Source organism: Carex rostrata, chromosome 23 (genome assembly GCF_964058835.1).
Source record: "Carex rostrata chromosome 23, lpCarRost1.2, whole genome shotgun sequence".
Taxonomy (NCBI): Eukaryota; Viridiplantae; Streptophyta; class Magnoliopsida; order Poales; family Cyperaceae; genus Carex; species Carex rostrata.
In genome coordinates this window covers 7,201,678-7,210,481 of record NC_135940.1, presented here as the reverse complement: position 1 = coordinate 7,210,481, position 8,804 = coordinate 7,201,678, and the positions used below count along the sequence as shown (strand labels likewise).

Sequence of the window (8,804 nt, the reverse complement as noted above, 5' to 3'; positions counted from 1 at the left end):
TATTGATGACATGTACGATAGAATAATCTATTTTTTTTCGACTCCTCGATTCTTCAAGGATCGATAGAATACTACAAAATAGAAATCATCTCATAATTTCACTAATACAATTTTAATATTACACAATAAGCTTTCACAACAATAAACAATCAAATTGAATAAACCGGGTTGCATATATAGCAAACCTTTATTTACCAACACCACAAACAAATATAAAACCACCTCTAATAAAAAGAAAATAAATAAAAACACAAATTACCTCTCATATGGACACACTATTTGGGATTCCCTTTGGAACCAACCCGCCAGTTCTACTCTTATCGGAAGTATTTGGGTATAATAATGTATACGGAAAATTTACGGGTCCATTTCGGTTCTTCAAAGTTGGATCTGCATTCAAACCCTTGATCTTCTCCTCTATTCCAATCAGTCTCTCACTAAACCTGTCAAAAGCATCCAGTGCCTTCTCATCAGATGTCCATTCTGGTGTGTCGCGTTGTCCGAGGTAGACTTCATCTGACGAATGCCGAGACAAGATCTCGATCAAGGATATTACTAATATAGTTTGTAACTGACTTGATATAGTCTTCAAAAAGACCTTATCAGGGTTTTTCTTCAATTCTTCATATGCATCTGTTCCTGGTTTAGGCATTGGTTTACGAGTAACGGTCGGGCGATTCGGGAGGTATCCGGCATATGGGTACTGCCCAAAATTAACGGCTGCATGTAGAGCTGAGGCGACCCAAATTATGGTGGTGCATGTCTTGGTTAATTCCTTGACTGTTTGCATCTTGGGCCTGTTGGATTTATTGCCAACCTCGTTGGATTTAATGCCAACATTGAGCATATATGTAATCTAATTATGCATTGTTTACTGTCATATATGATTGTCAATTAAAGTGATCAAATAAGGAAATAGACAATCAATATATTCATTAGGATGTGGTTCACAAATGTGCAGAACAATTTAGGCAAAAATCAAATCATTGATGGACTGATTCTGAAATTTGCAATTAAGGAAACCAAATTTTCAGCTGCTGCTCGGATTTTGATGCAGTTGCACATTTTTTGATGCACGTTTTTTAAGTTGGCATGTGGCTGAAAATTGGTTTAGGGTTAGGGTTAGGGTTTGGCAATATGCCGACTCTACATCTCTATAAATAGGTTGGTCCCCAAAGTACAAGAATATACGAAAAGTTGCAGAATTTTCTAGCCGTCATCTAGTCAATTCTGTAGTCTTCTCTAGTTCTCTCTATTAAAGAATAGAGATGTGAGATCATTAAGAAATTGTGAACACGATCTCACAAGGGCAGTCTTGTAGCTTTGGAAGGCTTTATCCTACCACTAAGAAAGCTGTCGACGCTTCAACCTCTACATCGGCTCGAAGTTTTTCTTGCCGCTGTCTTACAAGTTCATCAACCACTTTTGAGAGAAGCTTTGCATAAATACGCTAATGGAGTCAGGTATTGCGTCTGCTCCCTAAGAATTGATGAATTTTGCATGATGGTCATTTTGGCATAGGTAGATCAATAGTGGCATATAGAATTAAAGTAATTATGTTAAATCAACAAGTGGTATCAGAGCCACTCCTATGCCAATTTGAATTATTTGTTTAGAATTGATGTAGAAAATAAGCAATTGATTGTTGATTTTTCAATTGTTTTTCAATTGTTTGCTATGTATTTCTATTCTCTGTGTTGAAATGGGTAAATACAAATTTGAAATCAACCCTCTCTGTTGCTACTGTGATTACTAAAATAATCGAACAAAATTTTTGACTTGATCCGAACAAATATTTTAATGATTCGTGTATTGTTTAAACAATTTATTGATCCGAACAAATAATAATTTATTTGTTTAACCAATTCATATATTTTGGATTCGGCATATTTTGGATTTATAATAGATTCGGATTATATCATAGTCAATATTTTATTATATCATGGTTAATATTTTATTAAATCCAACTTTCCAAAATTGAATTATACTCAATGTTTATTATCAAAGTTTTGGAATTATATTCGGGTCAAATTAATCGTGGTATATTACTATGTTAAAATTTATGTTTTTGATTATAACATAGTAAAGCTATTCTGTTAAGACATTTTTTAAAGTATTCCGCTGCTATTTTGGTAAAGCCAAATTTTAGAAACTGTAAATTATTGTCAAGCAATTAAAATTTTCCTTTTGCATTAGATTGATTGCACATTTAGATTATATAATTAGGATATAAATTATTGTTCTTTTAAAGGCAAAGGGATATGTAATTTGGATTTGAATTAATTGATTCCTAATTGTACCCAAAGGTACCTCTTTTGATGAGGTTAATTCAAATGCATTTTATGAAGGAAGTTAAGGTGCAATTAATGGATGTAATCATTATCGGCCCAAAGGAAGGTAATGGTTACAAAAATTATTTGTGCAAGTGAGTAATAATAAACTATAGTGATGATCAAAAATTTTACACATATGTCAACCTTGTCGGCCCAAAGGAAGGCATGTTGTTCGGTATGTTCTAGGTTATCAATACTTTATTATTGCGCCAAAGTATCATAAGAAATTGACCCGTTACCCAAAGGTAGCCGCTTAATGGAAACCGATACTTTGGTTTTATGATGATATTAAGACTCATAAAATATTTGGTGATTTATTAAGACAAGTTGCAACACTATGAACGTAACAATGTCAAGGCAAGTTCTGTCTAGGCAAGTCGGAATTTGAAGCGAATCCTTGTGATCCCTGACTTACCTAGGAACTTACCTGGTTGTGAAATTCGGATGCGTTGTGACAATAAGGAAAAATTATCAAATATTTTTTGAGCATTATGGCCTTTACTAGAATTAATAGTTTATAAATTAAAATTTCAGAATTAAGACTAAATCGTGTTTATGGTGTGTTTTTTGTGAATCAGCTAGCATTACTACAGGTCTTAAGGATATGCCTATGTTGAATGGGACCAATTTCAAGTATTGGAAGGAGAGCTTAATGATAGTTCTTGGTGTTATGGATCTGGACCTTGCATTTAGAGAAACTTGTCCCACTATTACGGATGCAAGTACTTCTGATCAAAAGAAGGAAAAATAAAAGTGGGACAGGTCTAATCGCATGAGTCTCATGATAATGAAACGGTCCATTCCAGAGGTATTTCGGGGCGCTATTTCAGAGTCCATTTTGAGCGCTAAACTCTACCTTAAGGACATTGAGGAAAGATTTGTCAAGAGTGAGAAAGGTGAAATAGGAATACTCTTGACAAAACTAGTCTCAATGAAATATAAGGAAAAAAGAAACATTAGAGAGTACATCATGGAGATGTCTAATGTCGTTTCTAAGCTTAGGGCACTAAAGATGGAGATCTCTGATGATCTTCTGGTGCACCTAGCGTTGATCTCTCTTTCCTCACACTTTGGACAGTTTAAAATCAGCTACAATTGTCAGAAGGATAAATGGACAATAAATGAGCTGATTTCACACTGTGTGGAGGAAGAGGAGAGGCTGAAACGGGATAACACTAAAAATATCTATGTTGCTACTACCTCTAAGACTAAGGGTGGAGTCAAGCGCAAGAAACCGGACAAGTCTAAGGATACTAAAGCTGCAATCTCTACACAGCAGAACAAACCGGATAAGGGCAAGTCAGTTGCAAAATCTGATGAGCCGGTTTGCTTCTTCTGCAATGGAGCAGGACACAAGAAGAAATACTGTCAGGCTTACCACGCATGGCGTGCTAAGAAAGGTATATCTTTTGCTTTGGTTTGTACATAAGTTAATTTGATTTCTGTATCTAGATACACTTGGTGGATAGATTCAGGAGCAACTACTCACATAAGTGTATCTTTGCAGGGCTGCCAAAGTTACCGGAAGCCAAATGATGATGAAAGATTCATTTTTGTGGGCGATGGTAGCAAGGTGGAAGTGCAAGTTATTGGAGTATTTAGATTATTATTAAAATCAGGCTTTTATTTGGATTTGCATGAAACTTTTGTTGTTCCGTCTTTTAGACAAAATTTAATTTCTGTATCATCTTTGGACAAGCATGGTTTTGCTTGTAATTTTGGTAATGGAAAATTTAATTTGTTTCATGATTCAAAGTGTGTTGGCTCTGGTTTTCTTTCTGTTTATGATAATCTATATACATTGGATGTAAATAGCTCGTACATTGAGGCTTTGCAAACAGATACAAGGAAAAGAAAATTAACAAATGAGAACTCAGCCACATTATGGCACAAGCGATTAGGTCACATTTCTATAAAAAGAATTAAACGCCTTGTGTCAAATGAAATTCTCCAACCCTTAGATTACTCGGATCTTAATGATTGTGTAAATTGCATAAAAGGGAAACAAACCAACTTAAGGAAATATCAAGCTAGAAAGTGTTCGGAAGTCTTAGAATTGATACATACGGATATCTGTGGTCCGTTTCCAACGGCCAAAAGAAATGGACATCGTTATTTCATTTCTTTCATAGACGACCATTCGAGATATGGCTATGTATATTTGATTAAAGAAAATGCTCAAGCCCTTGACATGTTCAAAAGTTTCAAGGCGGAAGTTGAGCTACAACTCAGCAAACGCATTAAGGCTATCAGATCTGACCGTGGTGGAGAATACTATGGCAGATATGATGGATCAGGTGAACAACGTCGAGGGCCTTTTGCTCAGTTCATAGATGAATGCGGAATTGTCCCTCAGTACACAATGCCTGGTTCGCCAGCAATGAACGGAGTATCTGAGAGGCGCAATAGAACGCTTAAGGAGATGGTAAGGAGTATGATTAGTCGTACTACTTTACCAGATAATCTATGGGGTGAGGCCTTAAAGTCTGCAGCTTATATTCGTAACAGGGTACCCACTAAAGCAACTAACAAAACCCCATACGAGATTTGGACCGGGCATAAGCCAAGTTTAGGTCATTTGCGAGTATGGGGATGTCCAGCTGAGGCAAGGCCTTACAAACCTGCTGAAAAGAAACTAGATGAAAGGACAATTAGTTGTTATTTTATTGGGTATGCCGAGCGCTCAAGGGGTTATAAATTTTATAATCCTACAGAACATAATGTATTTGAGACGGGAAATACGAAATTTTTCGAGGATGTTGAGTTTGTGGGGGGTGAGAAAATAATTGATTTCGAAGAGGAATATGCAAATATTGAAGAGAAATATGCAAATATTCCATTAGGTGTTGCGAGTTTTGTGGATATAGATCCGAGTTTTACTCAAAACACTATTACGGACGAAATCATTATTGAAACTCAAACTCAACAAGATGAAACAACACAAAATGAAAATACAAAAATGGGTGCAGGCCACTCAGGGTCGCACGAAGGTTTGGAAGATGCTGTTGTAGGCCAGATTGTTTTAGACAATGCTAGAAATCCTCAGGAAAATTTAGAAGAGCCAATTAGGAGGTCCACTAGAGAGAGAAGGCCTGCAATATCTTCGGATTATGTAGTATACCTTCAAGAACATGAGTTTGATGTTGGCATGTTAGACAATGACCCCATTAATGTCAAACAAGCCATGGAAAGCTCTAACTCTCACAAGTGGACCGCTGCCATGAATGAGGAAATAAAATCTATGGCAGACAATGACGTTTGGGAAATTGTCTCATTACCAGCAGGAAAGAGAACCATTGGTTGCAAATGGATATTCAAAACCAAGCGGGACTCGAAGGGTAATGTAGAGAAATATAAGGCACGTCTTGTCGCTAAATGTTTTACTCAAAAAGAAGGCATTGATTATAAATAGACTTTCTCTCCGGTTTCACTGAAAGACTCTTTAAGAATCATATTGGCATTAGTGGCACATTTCAATTTGGAGCTTCATCAGATGGATGTTAAAACTGCGTTTCTTAATGGTGACATTGAAGAAACAATTTATATGGTGCAACCAGAAAACTATGTATCAGGAGATGCAAAGTCCATGGTATGCAAACTTAAAAAAGTCCATTTATGGGCTAAAGCAGGCGTCTCGTTAATGGTATTACAAATTTCACAATGTGATTGTCTCATTTGGATTCGAGTCTAACATTGTGGATGAATGTATATATCTCAAGTTCTGTGGGAGTAAATTTGTGTTTCTGGTTTTATATGTTGATGACATTTTGCTTGCCAGTAACGATATAAGTATGTTGCAACAAACTAAGAACTTTCTGACTAAAAATTTTGAGATGAAAGATCTTGGTGATGCATCATTTGTCCTAGGGATAGAAATACTGAGGAATAGAACCCAAGGTATATTAGGATTATCCCAAAGGAATTATATCGATAAGGTTTTGGCAAGATATGGTATGCAGAACTGTAAACCAGGAAATACCCCTGTGGCAAAGGGAGACAAGTTCAGTCTAAACCAATGCCCGAAAAATAATTCAGAAAAGGAAGTAATGCTACAGTATCCATATGCCTCAGTCGTTGGGAGCATCATGTATGCGCAAGTGTGTACGCGTCCGGATATTGCGTTCATCACTGGCATGCTAGGGAGATACTTGTCAAATCCAGGTCCAGATCATTGGAAAGCTGCCAAGAGAGTCTTGAGGTACCTGAAGCGAACAAAAGATCATATACTCACGTATCGGAAATCGGAGAAGCTAGAGGTCATTGGCTATACCGACTCTGATTTTGTAGGATGTCAGGATAGCATGAAATTGACATCCGGCTACATTTACATGTTAGCCGGAGGAGCCGTTTCATGGAAGAGTGCAAAACAATCCCTTGTTGCATCTTCCACCATGGCGGCATAATTTGTGGCATGCTATGAGGCATCAAATCATGGTGTTTGGCTACGAAATTTTGTCACTGAACTTCGAGTAGTGGATTCTATTGAGAGACCACTACAATTGTTCTGTGACAACAATTCGGCAGTGCTGTACGCAAATAACAACCGAAGTTCGTCGAAGTCTAAGTACATCGACATCAAGTTCTTAGTTGTAAAGGAAAGAGTACAGAATGGTGAATTGAAAATAGAACATGTAGGAACAGACTCTATGTTAGCAGATCCTCTTACTAGGGATTGACACCGGCAAAATTTGTAGAGCATGTTGCTCATATGGGTGTAATCTCTATTGAGGATATTCAATTTTAGTGGGAGTCTATAATTTGTAATTTAATGTTCTATTTTTCATTGTAATTTTGGATATATAACTTGTGACATGTAACAAGTGTTATATATATTATGAAGTTTTGACATTCTGTTTCTTGTTTATGTTTGACCTCTAATTAAGTTAATTTATGAAATTCAGTTTCAAGATTTAAGGAGGAGACAAAGTTAGAAATAGGCATGTAAGATCACAATTGCATGTAATTTCTATGCTACACATCCACATCATGATTCATATCATTCAGCTGTATTAGTAATGTGATTATTGAGGGTTTAGTTGCGAATAAATGCGACGAATGCCGCTTTAGTCCTTTACTAGTATAATTGATGGACCGAATTGGTTTGGGAATATATAAGGAAGACAGTAAAGAAATGTGCGCACATAAGGAACACAATGCATAATTAAAAAGTCATGACATATTGCTCAAGTGGGAGATTGTTGGATTTATTGCCAACCTCGTTGGATTTAATGCCAACATTGAGCATATATGTAATCTAATTATGCATTGTTTACTGTCATATATGATTGTCAATTAAAGTGATCAAATAAGGAAATAGACAATCAATATATTCATTAGGATGTGGTCCACAAATGTGTAGAACAATTTAGGCAAAAATCAAATCATTGATGGACTGATTCTGAAATTTGCAATTAAGGAAACCAAATTTTCAGCTGCTGCACGGATTTTGATGCAGTTGCACATTTTTTGATGCACGTTTTTTAAGTTGGCATGTGGCTGAAAATTGGTTTAGGGTTAGGGTTAGGGTTTGGCAATATGCCGAATCTACATCTCTATAAATAGGTTGGTACCCAAAGTACAAGAATATACGAAAAGTCGCAGAATTTTCTAGCCGTCATCTAGTCAATTCTGTAGTCTTCTCTACTTCTCTCCATTAAAGAATAGAGAGGTGAGATCATTAAGAAATTGTGAACACGATCTCACAAGGACAGTCTTGTAGCTTTGGAAGGCTTTATCCTACCACTAAGAAAGCTGTCGACGCTTCAACCTCTACATCGGGTCGAAGTTTTTCTTGCCGCTGTCTTACAAGTTTATCAACCACTTTTGAGAGAAGCTTTGCATAAATATGCTAATGGAGTCAGGTATTGCGTCTGCTCCCTAAGAATTGATGAATTTTGCATGATGGCCATTTTGGCATAGGTAGATCAATAGTGGCATATAGAATTAAATTGTTTATGTGTAACAATAAGGTTCCAACAGGGCCACCATTTCTTGTCTTTTTTGTCGCCATACCCAACCTCACGAATCTCCTTCCACCAAGCTTGGAGCTCTGTATCGGATTTCACCGCCGAGTCACTCGGATAGTAGAGAAAGCAGTACTCATTGACCCACGATTCAATCGCCGACCATACAGCATATGGATAGTCCTTGATTAGTAAATTAGTAAATTAATTAGTAGACTTTGTCCTTAGTAGATAATCAATAAAATTGGTGTCAAATAGCAGACTTTGTCCTGAGCTTTGGCTTTTGTACTATGTTATTTGTCTAGACTTTTTCCTTTTACTGGAATTGAAGTTATCATCGCTTACGTACAACTATAATAATTCAAAAAACAAAGGTAAATTAGTTGGATGGGGTTTTTTGCCCAGTATTTTGAAAAGAGGTTCCTGATCGTGTTTGACCAGAGATGTTTATCTGTTTCAGAGCCTAAAAAATTGTGAGAGAACATAGAGGAGAAGAGGGGAGAGATGG

General features: G+C 36.5%; 1 pseudogene; it reads right to left on the bottom strand.

Annotated features, from left to right (window-relative positions):
* Positions 1-235: 235 nt before the first annotated feature.
* On the bottom strand, positions 236-847 carry LOC144574642 (linoleate 9S-lipoxygenase 1 pseudogene; annotated as a pseudogene).
* Between the last annotated feature and the right edge of the window lie 7,957 nt (positions 848-8,804).